At 36.2% G+C, this 25192-nt stretch overlaps 1 protein-coding gene and 1 long non-coding RNA gene across 2 annotated transcripts in view; one reads left to right on the forward strand and one right to left on the reverse strand.

The window, feature by feature from the left end:
* Positions 1–966: 966 nt before the first annotated feature.
* LOC118502045 lies at positions 967–16566 on the reverse strand. Its single transcript, XR_004904721.1, has 3 exons — positions 16259–16566; positions 13888–13889; positions 967–978 (listed from the first exon to the last, which is right to left on the reverse strand). It is a non-coding gene; the product is annotated as an uncharacterized LOC118502045 (long non-coding RNA).
* Positions 6733–25192, forward strand: part of CTDSPL2 (CTD small phosphatase like 2) — a 90904-nt gene continuing 72444 nt past the window's right edge. Inside the window, 1 exon segment of the mRNA XM_036032720.1 lies at positions 6733–7255. The gene's annotated coding sequence lies outside the window, so the exon portion shown is untranslated.

A 25192-nucleotide genomic window follows, 5' to 3' on the forward strand; every position in this document is an offset into this window, starting at 1 on the left:
AGCCCCACAATCACCTATGGCAAAAAGAGGCTGGAATGCTGAGCTGAGAAGAAAGAGATCATAGTGGGGAGCAGCTGAAGCAGTTGAAATCTATGGGGTTGGGCATCAGAGAGAGCTATTCAGAAAGGTGACCCCAGAAATCCATACTGGAGCATCACAGGTCCAGGGCTGTATATAATCAGAGTAAGACCACCTGATGCTTACCAGATCACAGTTGCTACACAGTTGAGAATACAACAGAGATACCCAAGTTCAACAGGTGTTGGCATAAAAGCAGTGCTTAAAAGACATTAGGTTTCTGTGCCTGCTGAAGTGGAGATCTCCTTAACAACTGTAATATCCAGTTGAAATCATAGAAAGGTTGTACCTTAAGAGTAAAAACCATGTCCTAGAGTTAACCTACTCTAAACCTGCTCTAACATTCTCTGAAAAGACTGTAATGGGAGCCCTGGCTGGTGTGGCTCAGTGGATTGAGCACCAACCTGTGGATCAAAAGATCACAAGTGATTCAATTTCCGGTCAGGACCTGGTTGTGGGCCAGGCCCCCAGTTGTGGGTGTGTGAGAGGTAACCAATCTGTGTTTCTCTGGCACTGTTTCCCTCTCTCTGAAAAGAAATAATGTGTTTTGCTGCATGTAATGCGCACTTTTTTGCCCAAATTTTTTAGGGAAAAATAAGGATGCACATTATACATACCATACGTATAATGATCACATACCATGCGTATGAAAATAGGTATAATAATCCCATGTGTAATGCACACAAAACATGGGTGTGGTTTATACATGACAAAATTTAGTAAATAAAATCTTTAAAAAGGAGACAGAGTATGAAAGTTGAGTTCTGGCAGGCTGGAACTTGTGAAACTCCTCAGGCTTTCCAGAGACATGAACTAACAAAACATAAAACCAAGCCTATACTAGTTTAATGAGACCAATCTGTTGCCTGAACAAGAATCATTAATCTAGATAATAAGAATCTAGAATCTCTACAAAATATGTACAATGTTTAGTATTCAATAAAAATATTACAATATACAAAGTCACACAAAAAATGTGATGCGTAGTTTTTTAAAAATTGGCATGACCTTTGTTGTTACTTCTTATATTTTTGTTACTTGTTAATGCAGGTATTAAAACATGTTCAGAGATTAAACAAATGTATGATGAGTAAACAGAATCTCAGCACAGAAATGAAAACTATCAAAAAACCTAACAGGAACTCTAGAACTGCATAGTATACTAACTAAAATGAAAAATGCATTGGATGAGTTTAATAGCAGAATAGAAATAACAGTAGAATGAACTTAAAGGCATACAACAAATGTAGTTGTTCCATTGAGTATTTGGAAATAGACAGTTGAAATGTTGAGAGACTGAGAAATGTGGATTTGGGATTTATTCTTCAAATATTTATTGAGTCCTCAAGATGCTGCCCATCCCACCCTTGAACATCATATACCTAAATATTCTATCATGAAAGGACAATGATCATTCTCTGGGTGTCCAACATCTTGGCATCTCTGCACCACATTGGAAGAAGGGTTGTCTTGGGCCACACATTAAATACATTGCAACAGGTAATTGCAAAAAAATCTCATAATGTTTTTAAGTAAATTTTGATTTTGTGTTGGGCCAATTCACAGCTGTCCTGGGCTGCATGTGGCCCGTGGGCTGCAGGTTGGACACCCCTGAATATGTGTAGAGAACTGTTCTAAGTACTGAGATACAACAGCAAAAAAGTCCTTGCCTTCATAGAACTTACATGCCAGATAGAGATGTTTTCTATACTCATACTGATAAATGCCATTAGAAAAATAAATCAGAATAAAGGAACAGTGATGGAGAAGTGCTATTTAAAATAGGATGATCAGGAAGGTCCATCTACGTAATTTAATTTTCCAGTAGCCACATTTTAAAAACAGGTAAAATTTTGATGTTTAACCAATATATCCAAAATATTACCATTTTAATATATAATAAATATAGAATACTATTAATATTTTATATTATTTTGTACTAAGTCTATAGTATATATATATATATATTTCATTTACAGCACATTTCAATATAGACAATGAATTGTCATTGGAAACATTTTATAGTATATAGAATTCATATAATTTATAGTTGAATAAGAATATTCACATACTCATGTTCCAAGCATACTTAAAAAGTTTTCCAATAACTGAATCAAGTATTAACTTTTTTTGGTATATTTTCTAGGGCAGTTTTAGGTTCACAGTAAAATGGGATAAAAAGTACAATCTGCCCACCCTCAGCTCCCCCAACCATCAATATCCTGTACAAATGTAGAATTGATAAGTCAACACTGCACATCAATATCAACCAAAGTGTTTAGTTTATGTTAGGATCCACACTTTATATTGTGCTTCCTATTGGTTTGGCCAAATTACATCCATCCATCATTAAAGTATGCAGAATAGTTTCACTTCCCTAAAAATATCTTCTGTTATACTTATTCCTCCTTTCTTAGCCGAGACCCCTGACAACCACTGTCTCCATAGTTTTGCCTTTGCCAGAATGCACATTCTGCCAGAACTGGAATCATAGAGTATGTAGCCTTTTTAGATTGGCCTCTTTCATTTAGTAATATACATTTAAGATCCCCCATGTCTTTCTTCATGACTTCATAAGATCATTTCTTTTTAGCTGAGTAATATTCCACTGTATGGATGTACCATAGTTTATCCATTCACCTACTGAAGGACATCTTGGTTATTCCAAGTTTTGGCAATTATGAATAAAGGTGCTGTAAACATTCATGTGCTGGGTATTATGTAGACCTTAGTTTTCAACTCCTTTGGGTAAATACCAAGGAGCAATTTTTTTATTGTAGTAAGGTACACATAAAATTTACCATTGAACATTTACATTCAAAGTGTACAATTCAGTGGCATTAAGTACATCTATCCACAATGTTGCACAACCATCACCAGTACCTGGTTCCAGAACTTTTTCATCACTCCAAATGGGAACCTTATTAAATAGTCACTCAAGTATTAACTTTAATATCTTTTAATAAAAGTTATGATAGTAAAATTGTTTCTCAATCACACTAGCCACATTTCAAATGCTTAGTAGCCATACATGGCTAATGGCATTTTAAATAGCGTGAGTCTAGGGGAAGAGAATTAGAGGCAGAGAGAACAACAAATACAAAAGTCTTGAGTACAAGGAGCAAGAGGTAGAGAATGTAGTCAGTGAAGTAGCCAAGAGTTAGTTAATAAAGGGACTAGATTTTAAGGGTGATGAAAAATTTATAATGAAGTTTAAAATAATCAGTCTGGGCTGATGTGGCTTGGTGGATTGAGTGCTAGCCCACGAACCGAAAGGTTGCCAGTTAGATTCTGGTCAGGGCATATGCCCGGGGTTGTAGGCCAGGTCCCCAGTTGGGGGTGTACAAGAGGCAACTGATTGCTGAGTCTCTCACACATCGATGTTTTTTTCCCTCCTGTCCTCTCTCAAAATAAACTTTAAAAAAAAATCACTCTGGCTTCTGTGTTGGAAAGACTAAAGGAAGTTCAAGAATGAACTAGGAAGGTATTTGAGGTAACAAGAAGTGTTTGGATTCAGGATATATTTTGAAGTTTAGTTTATTGCATTTACAGTGAATTTGCCATTAGATATGAGAAAGAAAAACTATATTATGTAAGGTGGAGAACACAGAGTGTAGCGGGTTTGAGAGAAAATTGAATTAGTTTTGACCATATTAAGTTTCAAAAGGTCATTGCCATCAATTGATCACAATATTGGAGCAAAGTGACCAGCTCTGATATTTCAGTATTTATTATATTACTTCTTAGTGAATGGAAAATAAAAGTGATAAAAATATAACTCAGAGATAGAATTAACATAGGAATGCCTTATATGTATTGGGTAAAAAAGGTAAATATATTCCATATACTCTGAAATGTGGGACCTACTGAAAGGCTGTTGAAGACTCGAGATACTCCTGTGACATTACTTAGCAAACACTATTTCATTAATGTTTTCATAAAAATAATAGTTTCAAATAGCTTGCAAAGCATGCATGCCACCAGTTTTTTGCATCACATTTTTTTGGGTCCACTGTTTTGTATCTAAATATACTTCAGACTTCATTTTAAGTTAATATTTTTAAACCTTTAGCTTATTCTAAAATCTTGCACTAGGTTGTTACTGAAGCTTAATGACATTAACTACCATTTAATGCACAAGAAAAACATCTTGCTAAGTATTTTCCTTAAATAATCTCATTTGATATTTGCAACAATCCACTTAGATGTTGCAGAAAAGAGGCTAGTAGAAAGAGACCACTGGATGTAAAAGATTGAAGTGTAAACAATAAAACACAGTTATCTTCTGTGAAAAATGGTGTTAATCCCTGTCTGGCGCAGCTCAGTGGATTGAGTGGCTGGCTTGCAAAATCACAGGACTGTGCCCTCCCTGTCAGGGCACAAGCCTAGGTTGAGGGCCAGGTTCCTGGATGGGGGTGTGTAAGAGGCAACCGATCCATGTATCTCTCACACATTGATGTTTCTCTCCTTTTTCTCCCTCCCTTCTTGTGTAAAATAAATAAAATCTTTTTTTAAATAATGTTAAAATGTTAAATTGCAAAAGCATTTAGGCTTACTACCAGCAACTTTTCAAAACTTAATATTTAGCCCTGGCTGGCGTAGCTCAGTGGATTGAGCGCGGGCTGGGAACCAAAGTGTCCCAGGTTCGATTCCCAGCCAGGATACATGCCTGGGTTGCGGACTATAACCCCCAGCAACCTCACATTGATGTTTCTCTCTCTCTCTCTCTCTCTATCTCCCTCCCTTCCCTCTCTAAAAATAAATAAATAAAAAATCTTTAAAAAACCTTAATATTTAATAGTAATAACATTCACACAGAAGACAGTATGATGTTATGTAACAAGGAGGACTTAAGTCTTGATTGCATTTTTTACCAGCTGATTTTTACTGTCTGGATAAACACCTTTTTTCCTCTTTCTCCTCCCCTCTTTTTCAAAAACATTTCAGCTCTTCAACTCAAGTGGGAAAACTAATATCCATGGTATCTATCTCACAGAGTTGTTGGGAGAATCAAAATGCATATAAATGTATACAAAAATGTTTTCTAAATGGCATATTTTACTTTAAGAGTGTAGTAATATTGGAAATATTTTTTAGAAATATATTTTTATCTGGAAATATTTTTTAGAAATATATTTTTATCTGATTTAAATTTTATTTTACTAATCAATTGGGGCAATTGTTTAGTTTATAATCTATTGCTTTCTATGACACACTGGATAATCAGTAATTATTTGTTGCTTTCCAATTAGTTTTTCAGGAACCTATTACTATTATTTTTTTAGTTCCCACCTGAGAATATGTTTTTTGATTTTGAGAGAGAAAGAAGGGAGAGGGGAGGGGGAGAGGGAGAGAAGGGGAGGGCGAGGAGGGAGAGAAACGAGGATGGATGGATTGGTTTCCTCCAGATTGGTTTGCCTTCTGTATCGCCGCAACCTAGTTATGTGCTCTCACCCAAGATTTGATGTACGGGAAGATGCTCCAACAAACTGCGCCACCCAGCCAGGGCAGGTATCTGTTATTTTGTGGACTATTACCCGTTCTGCACGCTGTATACCACGGGCTCTCAATAAATGTTTCATTTAGAGCATTCTTGTACTTAGAAGATATAGCGTGCAAACAACTCAGAGCTCTGACAGGATCTGTAGTATACAAAGCTTTCAGAAGAGTCCCCCTGCTTCACACTTTGAAACAGATTTACAGGTGTTCTCTGCTTACCTCTCAGTCTCCTGTCTCTCCACTATCTTCCCCCATCTCCATTCCCGGTGCACAGAACTACTTCCCCAACTGCTCAAAGAAATCTCGCTTTTGGACCTTTCCATCTGTTGTTTGCTTGATACTCTTCCTCTGTAGCATCAATTCTTCCTTAATGTCACACTTAGATATCATATCACAAAAGCCTTCCCACACCCTCACCAGCACCTCTTGTTTGTTTTACAACTTATGTCAGTGTATCACACTATATTTAAATTCTTTTTGTCTGTCTCCTTCAATACACTGTGAACTCTGGGAGGGCAGGTCCAGTCACTGTTGTACCTCTTGCACATAGTACGATCCTAACACCTTTGTTTCGATAAATATTTTTTGACTGAATTATGAAAGTAGCCGGAGTTTTACCAAACAGATGGTGCACTTCCAATCATTCAGCTTGGTTTTTTTGATATTCCATTAGGATTAGACGGTCCGCGTTGGTACATTTTCACCTGTAAGGCTGACCGTCCTTTGACCTAGACCCGCCGGTAGAAACCCATTTGTCTGAATAACTCGACTTATCAGAATCACCGCCGACAAGTGGTGGAGTCGAAAGGCGCGGGTTTGTATAACAGATCCACGAGCAACTATTATACCATCTAGCCAGTGAAAGAGAATTTTTAGGGGCCACCGGGATCCCAGAAAAAACGAAGGGTTCGTCTAATCCCGACCTCGGAACTGAAAAAGCAGAGCTCTCCCTAACTCTACCTCCACTAGCGCGCCAAACCGTTAGTCCTACTCAGCCAACTTGGCTCCACCCACCTGGCGCGCCCGGGTTACTAAACCGCCTCTGCTCCAGCGCGTTACGCGATGCTAAGCCCCGCCTCCGGGGCGAGGGCGCGCTCCTCCTCCTAGCTCTGCCTAAGCAGTTCCGTTAGTAGCGGCAGGAAAAACCGTCCTTCGGGTCTCCGCCTCTCCACTCCCAACGCTTTACTCTGTACTCTCACTGCGATCACTACACTGCCAGCTACGGCGGCCCCTAAAGTACAAATATCTCTCAGGCCCTTGGCGTATCTTGATAGGTTTTGTTTTTGCTATTTCATCTGGTCGTAAGGCCCTGAGTTCAATCTTTGTCAGGAATTCAAGCTCGCGAGTTTCTTCCGGCGGCAGGAAGTCCAACGCTCTCCACGGAAATAAAAGTTTTTTCTTTTCTTTTTTTTCTTTTGCCGCTGTGGCCGTCTGCATTCCTTCCCTCCCACCTCGCGGAATTGTGGCGGGAGGGGGAGGAGGAAGTCAAGGCGCCTGCGCGGAGAGGCCGCTTTCCATCCGGGTCCCTGTCCGAGCAGTGCAGCAGGTCGGTAGGCGGGAAATGGCGACTGGCTGAAGGAGCTGGTTCTGTTGCTGCTGCGGGCTAAGCGGGAAAGACACCACACGTTGCGCAGTCGGGACCATCGCGGGAGCCTGAGGACACTTCTCTGTCGTCACAGTTAGGTAATCCCCCTTGTTCACACACTGCCGCTGCTCCCAACCTTAGTCCTCCTCCTCTTCCAGGGCCGTCTGCAGGGATCTCCTCCCCTTCTCAACCCGGTTCTCCAGCGGCTCCCGCGCCTAGGTAGGCATGTACTGTCGGCGCCTCGTACGTCCGCTGTGTGGAGCCGCTCTTCTCTGGACTTTCCCCTGGGAACAGAAAAGGAGCTCACTTCCCGCCAGCTTCAGCTCCCAGGCTGCGCGGCCTGTGTTGTGATTTCTGGGGTTAGATTTCACTTTGCTACCCACCCCCACCCCGGGCTCACGCTCCTCGCCCCAAATCCTGTGGTCCCCCCGGATAATTGGGTTAGATCAGTTTTTCTAATCTTAGCCCACCTGATGTTTTCGCTATTTCAATTCTTCCTAGTAGTGTGCTTTTAGGGGGGCGTTGCTCTATCTCAGTTTTTATGAACATCTATTGAGGATCTGGAAGAAGAGATTTCATCAAGTTCCGTTTTATCTTCTGTATTGCTAAAATGTTGAGTTGACATTGTTACTTACAGCGCATGTGGAAGGCCTCTGGTTTCTTTAGTGGTCAGTTAAGGGTGAATCTTATCGTCCGTAGTATTATACGCCTTCTTTGGTTATTAAATGCCTGCATGGATGTTTACTTTTGCATTCTTGATTAGAGTTCCGAGGTAAATACTGGAGAAGTAAATCGTGTTTATTTACTTATTACCTTAGTTGTGGCTGGATGTGTGAATGATGTTAAACACTTAAGAGTACCTTAGGGAAGCCTAACGCGACACTGCTAGTAAACTGTCCTAAGATCATGAAATGAAATGTACTTTTAGTAGATGTTCCTCCAAGGCAGGGATTTACCTTTCTAATGTTAATAAAACAATACCATTATGAGTATACAGATTAATGACTTAAATGATGTATTTATCTTAATAACTTTCAGATTGCAGATTTTTAAATATACTGTTTCTGTTCTTTTACAACTTTTAAATTTTCATGTGTTTAGCTATTAAGGCAAGGAAATGGCTAGTTACAGCTAGTTTTAGTTTTCCTTTATTCTTCTTCTTATTTCTTTTTTGCATTGCAGACTAGTTATCCATAAAGAAGTAATAAAGAAGCTGTTGTTTTTCAGAATTATACTTTATTTTTTAATTAGTCAAATTAAGTTTTTAAAATGTGGTTCTTACTACATATCTTTTGATGCTTATGACTTAAAGGCTTTTTTAGCACTCCGTCCAGCTTAGAAGACTTCACTGTTGTTAGTATATTAGGATTAAATTTCCGTAATGAATAGGAACACACAAACATCATTGTTGCTGTAATTTAGTAGATTCCTCACCCAAGGTCATAAAGAAAGTCAAGGCAAAATGTAGCTCTTACTCGAAGCAGCTTTTTAGGATTGACTTGAACTTCATACTGTCTTCTAGGACCAAAAAAATAGGAAGTGAGAAGTGGAGGTGAGGGCATGTTAGATACTTGCTGAGCCAATTTGTTTAAAAAATAGGACCAAATGTGTGACTTAAGAGGATGTAAACTGAATTATTGGTCTGGTGTAGGCTTTATCTGTATTTTAATGACTTTTTAAGGTAGTTTATAAAGCATTAATGTTTTTAATAAAATTTGGTTTACAGGTAACTGAATGAGCATTGTATGTAGATTTTGTCTTCAAGAATTCTCCCAGATTGTTTTAATTTTACATTCATTTAGTGCCTGCACTCTTCATAATGCTCTAAAAGGATATAAAAGTTCTAAGTTATATAGTCCTTAACCTTGTTGGACTTGTAGCTATATAGAAATTCCAAATAGGATTGCAGAGAAAAACCGAATCGGATTGGTATGTTTTATAATATTACAATCCAGATAGAGCTAGTTATGTTATTCAAAGTTGCATCTTTCCCAAATACATCTAACTGATTCCCCATTTGAGATTAATTCTTGTTTTAAAAAAACTTGGACCTGTTGTTCAGAAAGACTAGCTAGGCTCTAGACTTGTAGATTAATTGAAGATTGAATAACATGCTATTAAATGATCTTATAGACAATACTTTGGATTAATGTGGTAAAGAATAAAGTGGTCTGTCAGAATTCAAAGTATTCTATTATCTAATTATATTTGTAATTTACCAAGTTGTTACGAAAGCATAAAGTAGAAAAGACGCTTTAAATACCGAATGTCAAATGTGCTGAGAGGACTTCATACATGGATGGTGTGCTCTAAGTAATTGAGATTACTTAAAAGTTATCTGACCATTTTTGCTGCATTGGCTACAGGGGGTCATTTGCTCTACTTTGAAGATAGGGGATTTATGATAAAACCATACAATTGCAGTTTCAGTCTCCACTTACTTGACATTCGCCATGAGACATATATCTAAGCCAGGCATATATTCACTACTGATTATATGACTACATTAATTTTTAATTCAAACTATATTATGTTGTAATTGGAGCTACATTACAAGTGAGTAGTGGACCTATAAATAGTTGGTCGACTGGGAAGTATAGTTTGAGAATTGCCATTGCCAAACTTTATTTGTGTCTTTCCTATGTGTTATGGATTTTTTCCTAAAATTTTCTGTTTAAAATCACAAATTTTCTGGAAGAGAAACTTTAAAGTACTGTCTTTTGTTGACAGTATTGGGACAGATTAGTTTGCCAAGTAAACGTGCTGTAGTTTACAAACAGGTGAGGGTTCAGAAGCAATGGAATATAGAAGTACGCTTTTATGCAATGTCTGTGATTAGGACAGGTGCGACACACAGGAAAATTGTCTAGGGGCGAAAGGCAATTTGGGTGTAGAATCATAGTTTGAAGCTTGGGCTTCTTGGGGTCCTTTGGGAATCTTTTGAATCTGACAGTAATGATGGGTGAGACTAAGTGTGATCCCAGGAAGAATTGTGGGACCTTAAGGATATATATGATTTATAGGTTTGGCCAGCCTTTTTGTTTTTTTACTTCTTCTGTAGGTCCCCCAGTTAGTATGGTATTTTTAGAAAAGAGCAAAGAGAAACAGTAAAATGCCATTTTAAAAAGAGTGTTGTAAGGATTTACATACAAAGTCTTTAAACTTTAAGGTCACAGTAGGCCAATTGATTATATTACTGACTTCGTGTTTTATGGTATTCATAGGCTCTCCTGTATTAATTTAGAAAGATTGTAGAAAAGGAAATGTGTCTAGATTAAAACATGAATCAACAGCAGTGCTTTGAGTTGAGGTTCTAGTGATCAGTTTTTCATGATAGCTATAATACTTTTAGGAGAAGTAAATGTGCTTACTACTTGGATTAAAGAAGCACAAAACTTTAGTACTGGAAGGTGTTTGAGTACTTTATAAATAATTGGGATTCGTATTTAGTAATAGTGGTTTATATAGATAGAACAGAACTGTCAAACTCATTTTCACCGGGGGCCACATCAGCCTTGAGGTTGCCTTCAAAGGGCCAAATGTAATTTCAACTCCTTAACAGTTAAGGAGTAGTTACATTTATACAGTCCTAAAATTATTTTGGCCCTTTGAAAGCAACTGTTAGGCTGATGTGTCCCCCAATGAAAATGAGTTTGACACTCCTAGTTTAGAAAGAATATGACCATGCCTGATCTTGTCTGATCTCAGAAGCTAAGCAGGGTTGGGCCTGGTTAGTACTTGGATGGGAGGATATTTTTTTCTTTAGGTTAAATATGGTACTTTGATATTGAGAAATTGTATGGGAACTTAAAAAGCAGAGACATTGCTAATAATAAGAAGGGGAAGACACTGTTAGCAGCATAACTTGATATTTTAAGTTTTTCATGTTGACCAGTTAAAGTAATTTCTAAGTAGGAATTTACAAGTACATTTTAGTTTAAAAAAGTGTTACTTGTTAAAGAAAAATATCTGGAACACATGAATATCTTTTTAGTTGAGGAAAAAACTGATTATTTAGTAATAAATGCTTTCTTCCTGGTATTTTCCAAATTTGTATGATCATCCTATTGAGCTGAAAATGACGAACCTCTCACTGACCCTACAAACACCTGCTTTAGTGCATTTTGTTAAATAAGATAATTATACAGTCCTTGAAATTTCTGATGTACTGATAAAAATTACTCAAAAAATATTCACAGTCACATTTCAAACAGTCATTTATTTTTCCCTGATTGGGAATATACCTTTTTATATTTTTATTTAGTAGTAGCAAACAATCTTTTACAGAATTATCCTTATACTTTATTTTTGATTAGTAATTTAAAAATTCACTATTCATAAACCTTATTATCAGTTTATTGAATCATTAGTTTTTCCTTGGTATGTAGTGGTAACAATAGTGCAAAATTATTTCAGATATTTAATGCAAATTTATGTTGGACAAAGACCTTGATGTTTTACTTTATAATTTTAAAATTTTTTAGTTAATAACTATTTTTCTTCTCTGTCAACATCTCATTGATTCTTTTCTTAGTATCAAATTCATGTGTTCTGAGGGTTTCAGATTTCTACTGGCATGAGAGAGTAAGTTTAGCATAAAATTAATTTTTTTAATTAGATGTTTTTGTCAAAAGAGTATAAATAGGTAGTTATTTCTCTCCTTTTGTTCTGTTTTGTTGAAAACTACTTAAACAAAAAAACACTTTTGGGAAAACTACTGAAATTAAGTTCACTTTTTGAATCTACAATTTGTCTTTGTTAATGTATCCATCGAGTACATTGTAATTATATGTGTACAGGTGACTCACCCCAGTAAATTAAAATATATATGTTAGAATATGTATATTTTATAGAAATTGTAGTAATAAGATGAAAAATGGTAAGCTAGAGTGACAAATTTCCTGTGTGCTTTTTAAAGGGAAAATTTCTCATGAATATTATGGTACTCAGTTCTTATGAGTTCCTAGCCTATATTTTTAATAAAATAACACTTGTGTTACAAAGTTTTATTGGTATGAGTTTCTTTCATACCATGTAATAGAATGCTTTTTACAGGTTGTTTAAATTATATTTACTGGAGGTATAGTTAATCTCCAAATTACTGTTCTTTTAAAACTTAAGTTAAAGAAATGCAAGTATGTCCTCAGCAGAAGGACATAGTGTCTCATTCTGTCTGTAACAATGATTTTGCTCTAATGGTATTTCTGCTGAGGACATACAAGGTTTTGAGTTGGAGTGTTATTAGTAATTGAAAACATGTATCTGGCCCTGGCCTGGTGGCTCAGTTGGTTGGAGCATCATCCTGTACATCTGAAGTTTGCAGGTTTGATCCCTGGTCAGGGCACATACCTAGGTTGTGGGTTCAGTCCCCCCCTTGGGGCACATACAGGAGGTAACCAGTCAATGTTTCTCTCTCAAATCAATAAATATATATTTAAAAGATTAAAAAAATACATCTGAATGACTGTGCCTAAGTGTTTTCAGTGATTAACAAACAGAATAATGACATTTTCATGGAGTGTTTTAGTCATCAGTAATCTAACATGTTTTGTTTCTCTAGAGAAAACTAATTGATCATGGTTTTAGAAAATTGTCTTTCTCTCTCTTTTGGTTGTTCATTGAGGAAAACCTTAAGAGGGAAAAACTCCTTAATTGTATCAACCTAACTCAGCAGCAGCTTTTTATTTTTTTTGTATATTTCTCATATTTTAACAAATGTTTTTGTTTATACATTTCTTTAATAGTTTCTGAGGAATTCCATGATACTAGCTAATAAAACAAAAATCATACATCAGAAATAATGATGACCCAGAGAGACTACCTGTATTTACCACATACTTTGTTGGGAAGGGTTCAATAAAGAATGTTGGAGTTGATGCTTTATGTAATATTCCTCCGTTTATTCTTTTTGCCCTAGTTGACTTTTGGCTTTTATTAGGTGATAAGTGGGAGGGCCAGAGAAACCTCCTTCTCTGAAGTTATTTAATGAAGGCTTAAGGAATTAGTAGAGAGTAAAAGTAGACAAGTTGTAATACGTGAAGCTTTTGCTTTCAGATTAGTCGAGTTAGAAATAATAGACAGTGAAATAGAAACTGATGCTTTTGAAAATGTCATTTGGTGCCAATGAAGGCAGTGATTTTTAGATTATTTTCATGAACATAAATTTTAACATAAAATATTTAGTAGTGATGCCATTTGTAATAGAGTATAAATTAACAAACCCATAGAAATTTAGAGCTAGAGAGACCAAAGGGGTCATCTTGTCCAGTAACATCTTTCTTTCTTAATGATGAACCATTCTGAGGACTTATTAAAAAAATTTTTACTTTCAGAGAGAGGGGAAGGGAAGGAGGAAAAAAGGGAGAGAAACATTGCACACCCCCAACTGAGGGCCTGGCCTGCAACCCAGACATGTGCCTTGACGAGAAATGGAACCAGCAGTCTTTCAGTTTGCAGGCCAGCACTCAGTTCCCTGAGCCACACGAGCCAGAAGGCTTTATAACTGCATATAGTAAATGTTTGTCTTAATTGGGGTGCTTCGGGATGAGTTGTGTGTGATAGAAGGATGAAAACAGCTCAGTTTAATAACTCACTTCTCATTTTGACAACTCTTTTCTTTAGGTAAAATTTACATGTAGTGAAATGCACAGATCTGATGTCCAATAATTTCTTTGCTATTGAGGAAATAAAGTGCTAGACTGATTGCATGATTTAATCAATGTCACAGCTAATTAATGAAAGATTCAGGACTGGTACCTCTTGCTCCAGAGAGGTTATTCCTGTAGTAACTCCCTCAGGAGCCTACTCCAGCACCCTGTATGCATATATTCTTTATATAGCCAACTTATGATTTATATATACCACATTTTATGTGAAAAACCTGACTTTATTACCTTTAAAGTTTTTATTACCTTTAAACATCTTTTCATAATTTTATTATCCTATTTTGTTTCCCTTTTATCCCCTTCATTCAGTAAACGTTTGTAAGAATTCACATTGGGTTAGTCCTAGATAGTTTTGGAAGAATCCTTCATATACAATGTACTATTTTTTAATAGAAATTTATATACTCCAGACCTTAAGGCAAATTATCAACTGAGTTTTGCTTGTGTCATTATTATAATCTTTTAACACGAGGTAGTTTGCAATCATAATTGTTTGGCTCAAATATTGTTTGGGATCAGGGATTTTTGAAGAGGAAGGAAATTCTATGAGGAAGGAACATTTTTAGTTTATTTATAGGCACCTTTTGTGAGGAAGAATTGATTACTGCTATGAAGATTGTATTTCAGTGACATAGTCCCCCTCCCCCACCCAGTGATTCCCCCCCCCTTTTTTTTTTTAGGGAAGTGAGAAAAAATGTGGTTTAATTCAACAGAGATTGAGTTATCTTGTGTGTCACTTTACTGGAATTACAGAGAAGATCTCTGCCTTCAAGACTCTTGCAGTCTAGTGCAGTTACAAAAGACAAAAAAAAAAAAAAAAAGATTATTTCAGCCTTGACTGGTGTGGCTCAGTAGATCGAGTGCCAGTTTGCAAACAGAAAGGTCACTGGTTCAATTACCAGTCAGGACACATGCCTGGGTTATGGGCCAGGTCCCATTTGGAGGCATGTGAGATGCAGAAGGAGGCAACCAATGGGTGTATCTCTCACACACTGATGTTTCCCTCCCCCTCTTTCTTCCTCCCTTCCCTCTCTCTAAAAATAAATAAATAAAAATCTTTTAAAAAGAGATTATTTCAATATAATTTTCTAAGGACTGAGGTAGAGATAATCACAGGTCTACACAGGCTTGGGATGTGGAAGTGGTTACTTACTGGTGTGTGTGATACTTTCACTGAGTTTTTAAATGATGAGGTTAAGAATTCATTGAATATTTGAGGCAGAGAGAAAAGCAGAAGCATGATAGAGCATAGTGTGGTCAGGAAACTATTATTACTGGAATACAAAGAGTGAGGCAGCAAATAGCAATGAAAAAAAGACATGAATCTATAGAGTTATATATATAATATAATGCCAGAGTTTAGTCTTTATTTTGAAGGGAGTTGATGGGAAGAAAAAGACAGATTTGTGGAATTTAGGGGATGGGGGAAAGACTGAGAAATATTTTAGAGATAAAATCAGGATTTGGTGATGGCCCATAGGGCATAAGGGAGAGGAAGAATGCCTAGAATGTTTGGGATGGTTTCTGGCTTGACTGATTAGGTAGGTGATGGCACTTCTGATCAAGACGATAGTAGTAGGGACATTAGAATAGAAAGAACCAGCATGGGGATAGGAAAAGTGATTTCAGTTTTAGATAAGATTAATTTGAAGTGCCAAGTGAAAGTGTTGCATAGGGTGTTGGATGTGAGTCTAAAATTTAGAGGTGGTCCAGAAACTAATAGAATTTATGTGTCAATTTATAATGAGCAGTGGGAAGAGAGTCTTTCCCCCACAACCCTATTCCTTTTAGCTGGGCTGCAGGTAAACAGAAAGCAAACTTCACTGCCCAGTTTTAGATTTTTGAGCAATCAGCTTTTTCTGTTTATGAATACGAAGTGAGATACTGAAATGTTGAGAAAGTGGGAATGTTTTTCACTATATACTTTTTCCCACAATTTCATGAGTTCTTAGGCTGTAAATGTTGTTGCCCCATTGCTCTTTGTTTTCTGTTGTAATCTCTTAAATTGTATCTTCTATTAATTAGTAGTAGATTTATTTCCCCAGATCAGTCATTTCCTACTTACCTGTTTTATTCTTACTATTAATAATAGAAAAGAACTTAACTGATAATGGAACTCTAAAGAACCTAGAGGATGTGTCAAATTCTAAGATGAATAGTCGGATTAACAAGATGAGACTGTATGTGTATGTTTAAAACTTTTCCCTTTATATTTTAAGTTTGGGTAATAAAATTTGGTTATTACCAATGTTATGTAGGCAATTACTGACATGTACTTGGTTTCGTTCATATGTATTGTCTTTGATTTTTGTATTATGGTAATGCTGACTTCATGAAAATGAGTTGGTAAGTGGTTTCTTTATTTGCACATATATTTATTTTTAAAAATGTTATTAAATTTATTGAGGTGCTATTGGTTAATATAGCCCACATAGGTTTCAAGTGTACATTTCTATGATACATGATCTGTATATTGCATTGTGTGCCCTCCAGCCACAGTCAAATCATCATCTATCACCACGTATTTGGCCTCCCAACTCCCACTCCCTTCCCTCTTGTAACTACCATACTGTTGTCTGTGTCTATGAGTTTCAGTTTTACATCCCCCTTATAAGTGAAATCATATCGTTCTCAGCTTTTTCTGACTTAATTTACTTAGTCTAATGGTCACAAGGTCCATCCACATTATCACAAATAGCATTATTTCATCTTTTCTTATGGCTGAGTAGTATTCCATAGTGTATACCAGTCCTCTATAGAAGGACACTTTGGTTGTCTCCATGTCTTAGCCACTGTGAATAATGCAGTGAACATAGGGGTACATAAATCTTCGCAAATAAACAGTTTTGAGTTTTTCGGGTAGATACCCGGAGAAGAAGCATTGCTGGGTTATATGGTAACTGTTCTTAACTTTGAGGAACTACCATACTGTTTTCCATAGTGGTTGTATCAGTTTACATTCCCACCAGAAGCAAGTGAGCATTTCTTTCTCTCCACACCTCTCCAGCACTTGTTATTACCTGTCTTATTGATAATAGCCATTCTAACAGACGTGAGGTGGCATCCAATTGTAGTTTTGATTTGCATTTCCCTAATAGCTAGTAAAGTTGAGAATATTTTCACTTATCTGTTGGCCATCGGTATGTCTTCTTGGGAGAGGTATTTCTATAGGTCCTCTGCCCATTTTTTAATTGGATTGTTTGGTGTTTAGTTTCATGAGTTCTTTATTTTGGATATTAACCTCTTGTGGGAAGCATTGTTTGCAAATATTTCCCATTTTGTTGGTGGTGGTGGTAGTTGGTTGGTTTTGTTGTTTTCTTTTGCTGTGAAGAAGCTTTTTTACTTTGATAGAGTCCCATTCATTTATTTTTGCTTTGGGGGTCAAATCTATAAAATGTTCTTTATAACCAAAGTCCATTAGCTTACTACCTATGTTTTTTTCTGTGTAATTTATTGTATGGGGTCTTATATTTAGGTCTTCAATCCATTTTGATTAATTTTTGTACATAGGGACAGATTGTAATGTAGTTTTGTATGTAGCTTCCCAGTTTTCCCAGCACCATTTATTGAAGAGGCTTTCTCTTCTCCATTGTGTGTTTTTGGCTCCATTGTCAAAAATTATTTGACCATAACATGGTTTTATTTCTGGGCTTTCAGTTTTGTTCCATAGGTTAGTGTGTCAGTTTTCCTGCCAGTCCCATGCTGTTTCGATTATCATAGCTCTGTAGTATAATTTGAAGCCAGATGGTGGGACACCTGTGGCTTTGTTGTTTTTTTCTCAGTATTGCTTTGGCTGTTCAGGGTCTTTTGTGGTTCCATACAAATCTGATGATTTTTTTGTGCTATTTCTTTTAAAAATGATATTGGGATTCTGGTGGGGATTGCATTAAATCTATGTATTGCTTTGGGTAATATGTCCATTTTAACTATGTTGATTCTTCCATTCCATGAACACAGAACATCTTTCCATTTCATTGTGTCTTTCTTAATCTCTCTTAACAATGCTTTGTATTGGGTTGGCTGAAAAGTTCATTGGTTTTTTTCCCATAAGGGGACTCTCTCTAGTAGTGCTTAGTTGTTAACTTCATTCAAAACAATTTTGTTAGAGTGTATTGTGACAGCTGTTATATCAGGGTGCATTTTTAAAAACCTGTCAAAATTGGTGAATTTTAGTGTACCCATTTTAATATTGAATGTGGAAGAAAATATGCAACATTTTTGGCATATTATGCTTTATTATTTAAAGAGAGGTAAAAATGCAGTTGAAACTCAAAAAAAAAAGATTTGTGCAGTGTATGGATGAAGTGCTGTGACTAATTGTGTCAGAATTAGTTTGGGAAGTTTTGTGCTGGAGATTTCTCGCTGGATGATGCTCAGTGGTCAGGTAGATCAATTGAAGTTGATAGTGATCAAACCAAGACGTTAATTGAGAACAATCAATGTTCTATTATTATGTGGGAGATAGCCAACATACTCAAAATATCCAAATCAATAAAGCTATTGGTGAAATGAAAAATGTATCTTTTATTTTATGGAAAGAGCTATATGAAGTTTTTGGCTAACCCAATAGTTTTCAGTATATAGGTCTTCACATCTTTTTTTTTTTTTTAGGTCTTCACATCTTTTGTTAAGTTTATTCCTAGGTATTTTTTTTGTTGTTGCAATTGCAAAGGATTTTTTTTTTTTTCATTTTTTTCCCCCTGAAGCTTCATTGGTAGTATACAGGAAAGCTGTATTCTGCAACATTACTATATTTTTAGAATTATTTCTAATAGTTTGGTGGAGCCTTTACGGTTTTCTATCATCTGCCTTTTTTTTTTTTTTTTTTTTTCCCCTCTTGCCTAATTGCTCTGGCTAAAACTTCCAGAACTGTACTGAATAAGAGTGGTGAGAGTGGGCATCGTTGTCTTGCTCCTGTCTGCTGGCTTCATAAAAGTGAGTTGGTAAGAGGTTACTTCTCTTCTGTTTTTTAGAAGAGTTTGTGTAGATTTTTTTTTTAAAGACATTTGGTATGATTCTTCAGTGAAACCATTTGGGCTGGAGTTTTCTATGTTGGTGTTTTTCAACAGTTTCCTTTTTTTGTTGTTTTTGTTTTTGTTTTTAAGATTTTATTTATTTATTTTTAGAGAAGGAAAGGAGGGAGATAGAGAGAGAGAAACATCAATGTGCGGTTGCTGGGGGTTATGGCCTGCAACCCAGGCATGTACCTTGGCTGGGAATTGAACCTGCGACACTTTGGTTCGCAGCCCGTGCTCAATCCACTGAGCTACGCCAGCCAGGGCTCACAGTTTCATTTTTAAAAATACAGTGATGTTCACATTATTCTTGTGTGAGCTTTGGTGGTTTTGTTTATTTATTTATTTCTTTGAGGAATTTGATTTTTTTCTCCTAAATTGTTGAATGGGCATAAATTTGTTTGTAACCATTAATTTTCTTTTAATGTCTAATGATCAGGTTCCTGATACTGGTAATTTGTGTCTTGTTCCTTTTTTTTTTGTCTTGCTAGAGGTTTATCAATTTACTGATTTTTTCTTTAAATCAACTTGATTTCATTAGTTTTCTGTTTTTAACCTCATTGATTTCTGTTTCTGTTGAATGCTTTGTCTCTTAAAAGTGGGTTGTATTTTCTTCCTTTTTGTGAGTCTTGTAATATTTTATGAATCCTGAATATCATGAATATCACAATAAAGACTGAGTATATAGTATTTATACCTGGAAAATTGCTGTCCTGGAGTTCTAGTGTAGGGGATGGAGTTAAGATGAGTTTGGGTCTTGTTGCCAAGGATACTTTAAGTACCTTCAAATTTCTCTAGTGTTACTTTGTGCTTAGGCTAATGTTAAAGTGTGGGGAAGTGTTTCTTGGTTTTCCTGTTGACTCTCAGTTTTTGTCTTTCCTTGTGTGACTGTGACTCTATGTGGAATTTAGCTGCTTCTGATCCTCTCCCAGTGGTAGACTACTTTTGTGTTAATCAGTGCTTGTGAGCCTGGTGGTGGACTCTGGACTGACTCTGTTGTCCTGGTTCATTTGCAGTCTTAGATAGGCCGCGTTGTGTTTGGAAAAGTTTCCTGAGTCTTTTTCTTACCGATGGGAGATCTCTAATGACACTGGTATAAGATCTGGGCTCAAGATTATTTCCTGCCCCTCTCCTAGTGGTTAGGGTCTTTCCCTGTACCACCTTTCTTAAGTATGTCTTCATTTGTGTTCTTGTGGGTGACTGGTGTTCCCATCCCAGCCTTAAAGGTTTTTTTCCTTCTGTGAGAGAAGGATTTGGTTGGGGCTTTGAATTATTTTTCTAGTAAAGGCTGTTCCCCTCCTCCAGTCCTGCACCACAGAGGAATACTTATCCAATCTGATGTTCCCGTGTTGTGAGCACCTGGTGGAGGTCTGTGGCAAAGATCCTACAAGATTTGGATTCTTGTACAGGAACAAATTTGGAGGACACATGGACAAAAACTAGGGGGTGGGGGGTAATGGGGGGAAGGGGGGAGGGTTGGGTGGGTGGGCTGGAATGGGAGTGGGGGGGAGAAAACTGTACTTGAACAATGATTAAAATAAAAAAAAATAAAAATAAAAAGATTTGGATTCTTGTTATGTCTGCAGTTCTCAGGAACTACATGCTTATGCTTAGCCCCTTCTTTACCTTTTAGATGAATTCATTTTACCTACTTTTATGATACCACCGTCTCTTCCCTTGCTCTGCTACCTGTGAGCCAGTGTTTATATTCTTTCTCTCTGAGGAAGGGCTTATCTTTTGTTGGCTCTATAGTTGGTTGCCTCAAGTCCTTATCTCCTGATGGATTCAAGAAAAGTTTAGTTTTGTTTTTTATTCAGTTTTGTTGTTAGGTATTTCTTCCTAGCTTTCTATTGCATAGGCAGAAGCCAATTAATGTATATAAATGGATTTTTATACAAAACTCCAGTTAATCAGAGGTATTCTCCTCTGTTTTCTGGAGCTGTAGTTTATAATTTTGTGACTTCTTTGGCCTCAGGTTCCTTGGGAAAAACTCTTTCCTTTTCCTTGGTTTAGAGCACGTTTTTTAACCTGCGTGCTGCAAGAATTTTTAAAACATGCAATACCTGACTATTTAGTCAAAGACACTCTTTAGTCAAAGACCTCTTTTATCTTAGATTGTCAAGTTAAAAAATGACAACAGTCAGTACAAAAATAGCCATCTGATGTGAATGAATCAAAATTATACCTATTTTTTGTGTGAGATCAGCAAAGTATACATATTTTTTGGTATGCCACAGAATTTTGGTAATTACTTTCTGTGTGTCCTGAGTTGGAAAAGATTGAAAATCACTCGTTTAGACTAAAGGAAAGCAATCAGGTTGGCTAGATTGATTGTAAAGAAAGAGAATAATTCCTTAACTGGCCATAGATTGCTTTTTTCTCTTCCCTAAACACTGTGGCTCCCCTCAAACTATTTTGTGGTCAGTTCCTCCTATAATTTTTGTTGTCTTTTCCTAGAACCTGTCTTCTCCCAACTCTGCTTATTCTGCCATTCCATTTTCTGTTATGAAGTGCTCAGATAAACTAGTTACATACTGAATTTTTTAATCCATAATTTAAATGAGATATTTCTGTACTTGGTATACCTGACAGGCCATTATTTTTTTTGTCTATAGGTTATTTTGTCATGTTTTAGAAGTAAATATTTAAAAGGCAGAACAGGAGGGATAATTTTACTCAGTCCCTTTGGTATACCTTATTTCTGTCCCTGTTCTATCTGTCCTTCCCCTTTTCACTGTATTTTATTTAAAAAGAAAACAAAATTGTTTTCCCAACCCAGAGTTCTGAGGGAAACTTTTACCTTAGTGGCTTAAGAAAAAGTGATGGAGACCTATAATTTCATCTTCTCAAACTGAAACTCCTTATCTGTTAAACAATAACTCTCTTTCCTCTTCTTCCCTAGGCTCAGGCAACCACCATTTGTTTCATCTCAATGAATTTGACTACTTTGGGAACCTCATATAAGTAAAATACAATATTTTTTCTTTTGTGACTGACTTATTTTACTTAGCTAGCATAATGTCTTCAAGATTCATTCGTGTTGTAGCATTTTGGATATGAATTTTACTTTATATTCTTTTTTAAAAAAACTTTTTTTAACTTTAGGAAAGAGAGAAAGAGATGTTGTTATTCCGACTTAGTTATGCATTCACCAGTTACTTCTTGTACGTGCCCTGACCAGAGGTCAAACTTGTAACCTTGGCTCATCCTGATAGCATTTTAACCACCTTAACTGCCCAGCCAGGGCCCAGAATTTTCTTTTTAAGGCTGAATGGTATTTCATCTTATGTATATACTGTGTATTGTTTCTCCATTTTATCCATTGATAGACACTTGGTTCTACCTTTTGGCAACTGTGACTATGGTTATACAAAATAATCTGTTTGAGTCCCTGCTTTCAGTTCTTTGGAGTATATACATAGTAGAATTGCTAGATCATATGGTAATTCTTTACCATTTTTTTCAAAGATTTTTATTTATATCTAGAGAGAGGGGAAGGGAGGAAGAAAGAGAAAGAGAGAAACATCAATTGGTTGCCTTTCATACACACCCTGACCAGGGACTGAACCTGCAACCCAGGTATGTGCCCTAACCAGGAATTGAACAAGAGACTTTTAGCTTTGTGGGACCATGCCCAGCCAACTGAGCCACATGGTTAGGGCTATGTTTAATTTTTTGGAGGAACTACCATAGTATTTTCCATAGTAACTGCATCATTTTGTCTTCCTGTTAGCAATGCACAAGGATTCCAATTTCTGTACATCCTTACAAACAGTTACTTTCTGTTTTTTGATAATAGCCAGCCTGGTAAGTGTAAAGAGGAATTTCACTGTGGTTTTGATTTGCATTTTCCCTAGTGGTTAGTGAGAGTGAGCATTTTTTTCATGTGCTGATTGACCATTTGTATGTCTTCTTTGGAGAAATGTCTGTTTAAGTCTTGCCCTTTTTTGATTTGAGTTTTTGATTCTGTTTTAGTCTTTTGCCCATTTTTGATTAAAGTTTTTGAGTTGTAGGAGTTTTTAAAAATATATTCAGGATATTAATACCTTATGAGATACATGATTTGCACATATTTTTCTCCCATTTAATGGGATGCCTTTTTACATTGTTGATAGTGTTCTTTGATGTGCAAAAATTTTCATTTTGATGTAGTCAAATTTATTTTTTTTTCTTTTGTTACTTGTACTTTTGGTGTCATGTGCAGAAAACTCACTGCCAAATCCAATGTCAAGAGCTTTCCCCTTATGTTTTCTTCTAAGAATTCTATTGTTTTAGCTTTTGGTCTTTGGTCCATTTTGAGTCAATTTTTGTGTATGGTGTAAGATAAGGATCCAGCTTCATGTTTGTTTTTTGTTTGTGTATGTGATGGGTTTGTTTTTGTTGTTGTTCGGGTTTCTTTGGAGTTTGTTTTGTTTTTGCTTTTTTGCATTGGATATACAGTTTTCCCCAGGACTAAAGTTCTACAATTTTAATATGGATACAGATAAGCCTGGAAATATGGAATATAGTGTTTTCCATTGTTTGTATAATGGTTTGGGTTCTAGATTTTTCTTTTTAGTTATATTATGGGTAGAAATATGCCATAGGAGCTGCTCTGGAACTCTTGTAGAAAGATTTCTTTCTACAAGAAATTTGATTTTTGAGCTCCCAACTACCAGTTTGTAAACACAGCTGTATGCCAGTTAACGCTATTTTTCCTCAGGAAAATCACTCATTGTGAATGACTGTTTAGAAAAGAGTAGAAGTAAAAAAAACTTCAGAGGAAAATTTGAATTTTTGGTAACTTTTAACTAGTTAAGGTTTTTTGTTGGTGATAAGTACACTGTTTTTACATTGCTGATTATTTTTATTGATAGCATCTGGAAATTATTAAATACTTCTGCCATCTCCACTTCATTTTTCTCAGTCTTAAAATGGAAATAATGGATATTACTTTATATTGTTGAAATAATAAATGAAATAATTTGTTACAGATCTTCCTTGACTTACAGTGGGATTATGTTTCAATAAACCCATCATAGTTGAAAATATTATCACGTGACAAAGCATTTACAACTAATCTACCTTAACAGTAGCCTACAGTTGGGAAAAATTATCTACCACAAAGCCTACTTTATAATAAAATGTTGACTATCTTGTAACTTACTGACTACTGTATTTGAAATTGAAGAATAATGATTGTATGGGTATAGAATGGCTGTAAGTGTATCAGTTTTTTACCCTTGTGATCAATTGGTTGATTGGGAGCTATGGCTCACTGCTGCTACATGTTGCTAGCCCGGCAAACAGTGAAAAATTCAAAATTTGCAGTACAGTTTCTACTGAATGCGTATCAGTTTTGTACCATCATAAAGTAAAAAATTGTAAGTTGAACCATCACGAGCCAGGTACCATCTGTGAAAGCACTTAGGATAGTGCCTCCCTTGCACATAGCTAGCTGTTAACAAAGAACAGCTGTTTGTTATATATCACTTAAACTTTCCTGTGTTCAGATCAGTGTAGTTACAGTAGGTAATTTTTTAAAAAGATTTTATTTATTTATTTTTAGAGAGGGAAGGGAAGGAGGGAGGGAGGGAAGGAAGGGGGGAGAGAGAGAGAGACAGAGACAGAGACAGAGACAGAGACAGACATCAATGTGCGGTTGCTGGGGGCCTGCTGGCGGTCATGGCCTGCAACCCAGGTATGTGCCCTGACTGGGAATCAAACCTGTGATACTTTGGTTCGCAGCCCCCGCTCAGTCCACTGAGCTACGCCAGCCAGGGTTCATTAGGTAATTTTTTAAAAGCATAGGTTGAGAGTTGGTTTCCTGAAGTTGACAATACTTTTTACACAGTGCTTTGGTAGTGTGCTTTGTTAGATTGTGTTTCAGTGTTCAGGTAAACATAGATATGTAAGCCTTTATTTTAGGATTTTAGTAATTTGCAAGAAATGCCAAGAGATTAAATTTAGCAAATATTTATTGAGATCTTTGGAAATGTAGATTATTTTTAAAGTTTTTAATACAGTCTTGTTATTTTGGGGAGTTGAAGCAGAATTAATGCAAATATCTAAACGTTGTAAATTGAGCCAAAGTGGCAAACTAAAAATGTTCTAAAGTGTTAAAATGAAAAATTTTTTAAACTTTGGGTTTAAAAATGAGGAAAATTATGGTTAATCAAGTGGCTGGAGTTAAATTCTTCTTAGAGATTCTTTGGTATTAAGTAAGGGAGTTGGCAGTACATATTTGCAAGTTTTATTTAAAAGATATTTTTGTTAGAACTTATTTAACATTTAATAATATTTGCATTATGAAGTAGTGAGTTTAATGTCTCTTTAATCATTCAAACAGATTCAGTCTGCCTGAATGATTA

Source organism: Phyllostomus discolor, chromosome 1, assembly GCF_004126475.2.
Source record: "Phyllostomus discolor isolate MPI-MPIP mPhyDis1 chromosome 1, mPhyDis1.pri.v3, whole genome shotgun sequence".
Lineage (NCBI taxonomy): Eukaryota > Metazoa > Chordata > Mammalia > Chiroptera > Phyllostomidae > Phyllostomus > Phyllostomus discolor.